Raw genomic sequence first — 4,982 nt, forward strand, 5'->3', positions numbered from 1 at the left:
CAGACTATCATGCCTCTTTTATCAAACACTAAAGCTGCATTCAGACGAACGTTTGCCCACCGGGCCATAGCCAGGTGGGTATAAGTCTGGCAACATGAACCACCATGAACTTCCAGCAAATCTATTTATTTCTGGGCAGAAAAGTGAAGACACGGAAAAATCTATCTGAGAATGGAGCAAATTATGACGTTTCCTTCAGTTTCCTAATCTGCTCTAAAGTTGCCTTTGAAATCAGTGGCAAAAGGTCAAGGGTGAGGTCCCTATAATGAGGCGACCACCCTTTGTGGTTTTAGCTGCGATTCCGCACAATACCTTTTTTTTCTCTAAAGCAATGGTAGACAGATTGAAAGTTGTTTTTCGAGCACATTCCAATGCAAAAGAGGCCTCCAAAAAACTGTGTGAACAACTTTCATAGGGCAAAGTATTTTTCTTCATTCCTAACCAGCTGGAGTTTTCTTCTGGACTTCATTCTGTGCCCATACATAAGATATCAGACAGCTGAATAAGCTGGAAATATAAATTAAACAATATGGTATCTCAGACTACAGACAGCAGATCCATAGTCCGCAGTGTGTAATCCACTGCCGATCCGTATGTCCTCAAAAAGGGGACATTTTTATGTGCCTCATCTATTTTTGCGGATCCACAGGAAAAAAAACCCCCCCAAAAAACAGAAGTCTTCCAATTTATGTAACAAGTAACTAGCAACTGATCCACAAATTCGGATCGCACACAAATCACACCTATGTGGCATCCGTCTTTTTCACATTCCCATGAAAAGGCCCAAGCCACAAAGACAACAGGAATAGGACTTGTTCTGAGTTTTCTCTATCGGATATCACATGCATGAAAACATTGTCTATGTGCATGTACAGTGACATGAAGACAAGATTCTTAAGCATAATATATATATATATATTGCTTAAACAAATGAACACGCTGGGGCTCATTTACTAAGGGTCCGAATCGCGCATTTTCATCGAATATTTCCGATTTGCGCCAAATTGCCCCGGGATTCTGGCGCACGAGATTGGATTGTCGTGCATAGGCGCCGGCTTTCACGCGACAGAAATGGGGGGCGTGGCCGTCGGAAAACCTGACGATTCGGAAAAAATCCCGGCAGAACCTGAATCAATGTCGGACAACACGCCGCGGGATCGCGAATGGACTGGGTAAGTAAATGTGCCCAAATCTCTAATCCACTGTTTTATCCAGCGGAGGGCGAGGCATAGAAGAGTTGACTGTGTATGTTATAGGTCAGTTAGCAGAGCGGAGTGTGTCATTGGGGCAGATTTACTTACCCGGTCCGTTCGCGATCCAGCGGCGTGTTCTCTGCGGTGGATTCGGGTCCGGCCGGGATTCACTAAGGCAGTTCCTCCACCGTCCACCAGGTGACGCTGCTGTGCTGAAAAGCATCACTCCGCACTGGAATTCACCGGGCCGGACCAAGTGAAGGTAAGCGCGTCCCAAGCGACACTTTTTTTGTTTTAAATGCGGCGGTTTTTCCAAATCAATCGGGTTTTCGCTCGGCCACGACCCCCGATTTCCGTCTCGTGCATGCCAGCGCCGATGCGGCAAAATCCAATCGCGTGCGCCAAAATCCCGGGGCAATACAGGGAAAGTCGGCGCAAATCGGAAATATTCGGGTAACACGTCGGGAAAACGCGAATCGGGCCCTTAGTAAATGACCCCCATTATGTTTTAAATCCTGGATCTCATTATCTCTCATCTCTGATCCTAGTAGACTGTTCAGTAGCTAAATAAAAGTGTCGATAAACCCTGTACCGTAATAATCTAAGCACATTGTCAGCACACGGCCTGTCACAGCACAGAGGTATCATGAAGTGTCTGCTCAGATAGTTCCCATTTTACACTAAGTTATAGGAGCTGAAACAGCAATAAAACTGCAGAATATTGTAAAGGGGGTTTCAAATGATCTTTATTGTGCAAACATCAATAGGGGTTTCAAATTTGACAACTTTCTTTCATGGGAAAACCCCTTTAACAGAGGTAAAACATACATGGACATACAGCAGAGCGCTCACTTTGCGAAATACTAATATTGTGGAATATTTGAAATATAAAAGTATATCTTTTAGTGTGCAGTATAGATAGAAGGTCAAATGTCAGCAAAAGGAAAATACCAAGGTGCAGAAGATGGGGCCATGTAATATAATAGTTATGAAAAATTGCTGAATATAATGTTGATGGAAACAACATCATGAAAACGGGAAACAAAAGAAGCCATTGATCTCTGGCCTTCCTGAGAAAACAGTGAGCGGTATGAATTTCACCTTAAATTATGTCAACTAATTTAGCATCTGTTCCTGTGGTGTTAATATTATCAGCTCGCCTGCAGTCTTCCTAGAGTAGACATACCGTACATACTTTCCTATAGGTCATAGTTTTCCACTTGGTTTTGCTCAACAGCTGGTACCCAGACTCCTTCCTGCAAGTGAGAAGTGGCTCATGGTGTGGCTGCGGCCTGCAGCGTCTTCTCCGCAGCACTCACAATCCCCCCGGAGTAACCCCATAGTAGCCCTAGTGGTATACAACACCCTGCCAAACTCCAGACACAGACTCTCCCAGGCATCAGGGGGCAGCACAATTTCCTCAAAGAGCATGTTGTTTGAAATGTAGAAATAAGGAAGCGCATGCACATATTTATACAGAATAACACAACAATGTGTGGTACAGACGCTAGAAACAACCTGAAGCCTTGTCATTCAGCATTGAAGTGGTTGTCTGGGGATGAAAAACATGGGTGCTTTCTTCGGAAAACAGCTACTCCATTCATTTATATTGAGCTGAGCTGCAATACCACCACATACCATGGTCAGGTGTGGCGCTGATTCGAGAAGAAAATAGCCATGTTTTCCTTTAAATTGCCTGAAGGCTGAAATTCACATGTGACGGATTCCGTTCCATGGGAGGAAATTATCAGAAGTGTCTGAGAGAAGAACTGCCAATCAGAGTTCAGCTTTCATTTTATAGACAGCCATAGGAAATGAAACTTGAGCTTTGATTGGTTGCTCTCAGACACTTCTGATAAATCTCCCACCAATGTGTGTGTAAATGGAACTTTAAAGGGGTATTCCCACCATAACTACTACAGTTAATTCAATCCCTAATCCCCCAAAAAACATTTCTCCAATTTATTATTTTAATAAAATTACCTATATTCCCATAATATACGGTAAACGGGGCGCTTCTTTCCCTTTGTTTACACTAGATATGGCCACTGCCGCTCATCAGCAGCGGTGGCCGTGCAGGCGCTTAGAATGAGGCTCCTCTGAATCCGCCGGGAATAAGTGAACATTTATAGCTAGCGCATGCGCAGTTCGAGTATTCCTGGCCTACTCACTTGCTACATCAGGACAACTGCCAGACATGCGCAGTAGCTTTACAGCTGTCCTGATCGTTTGAGCCTTACCGTGGGACGGCTGTGTACTGCAGCAAGCCGGCACTGGTAAGTTCTCTTCATCTAGTAGTGCTGGCTTGCTGCAGTACACAGCCGTCCCATGGTAAGGCTTGAACATTCAGGACAACTGAGCATGCCCGGCAGCTGTCCGGATTTAGCAAGCGAGGTTTATGTGAATTGCGCATCCACTAGCTATGCATGTTCACATATTCCCGGCAGGTTCAGAGAAGCCTCATTCTAAGCGTCTGCACGGCCAGAGCTGCTATCGAGTCAACAGAGGGCCGTTACTAGGGGGAGGTAAGCCCCAGTTACAGTATTGTGGGAATATAGGTAATTCTTTTAAAAATAGCAATAAATTGAAGAATTTTTGGGGGGCAATTAGCTGTAGTAGGCGAGGCGGGAATGCACCTTTAAAGCAATCCACGCACACAACTACTACCGAAACAATCTTATGCTTCGGGTTTTACCGTTATAAAGGGTAACTAAATCTTTTAAGCCAATTTTATTTATTGCTGAATAGAATAGTACAGGTAACAATGGTAAACTCTGTAACATACTTCATTAACCCCTTAACAACTTATTATTAGGTCACAAGTATGTTACGGTTGTATGGGGAATTCTCATGGGCCGAGCCCTCTTCATTAGAGGTGTGTGTTTGCTGGATATTGCAACAAACACCCACTGGTACCACCTGCAATCTGATTTTGGGTGTTAACCCTTTGATTTCCGCCAGCAAAGCAGCTGCCTGCAGCTTGCCCACATGTTTGGACTCGCATGTGGCAGGGAGCACGGAAAAATGTAATATAGTGTTTATATTTAATAAGGGCCGTGCGCCAGTTTTCTGTCGGACTTTGCGCGTGCTTTTAGGTATTTGAATGGCATATGCCCATTTTGTGTTGCGGGCATCATGTGGCACAAATTTCTTCATCGAAATGGCTGTTCCTGTGTGCATTCGGACCGGGAGCCACATCTATCATGCAAAGTCAGACAAAAAAGGTTGGTGCACTCTTTAGGAGCAGTGCTGGGGCCACCAGATTTATAAAGAATGTGCGAAGCAATCCTAAATCTGGCACCCCCTGCACACTACAAAGGCAAAACGCACCTAGTGTTTTTTAAACATGCTTGCACTATGTATTGCTGTGTCTACGGGAACCTGTCCCCTGCTCAAAAAAAGGCCTTCTGGTGACAGGTGCCCTTTAATAAAATATATTAAAATTTACTATTATCATTGGTACTATTTGACAGTATGAAATTTATGAAAGTTTAGTTTCTTGATGACCTTCATTCTCATCAGGACAACCTTTGTCCATATGTACCTCAAAATAAAGGGAGAGGTTTGAATTGGTGAATACAGATTGCTATTGGGAGCTAAGGGTCCAAGATAATATATATATATATATATATATATATATATATATATATATACATATATACACACACACATTTTTTTTGCATCATATAATATATATACATATATTTATTATATGATGTAAAAAAAAAAATAAAAAAAATAAAATAAAAGATTCCATTTGGACAAATAAAACAGCGGTAGACATGGGGG

Source organism: Engystomops pustulosus, chromosome 5 (assembly GCF_040894005.1).
Source record: "Engystomops pustulosus chromosome 5, aEngPut4.maternal, whole genome shotgun sequence".
Classification (NCBI taxonomy): Eukaryota; Metazoa; Chordata; class Amphibia; order Anura; family Leptodactylidae; genus Engystomops; species Engystomops pustulosus.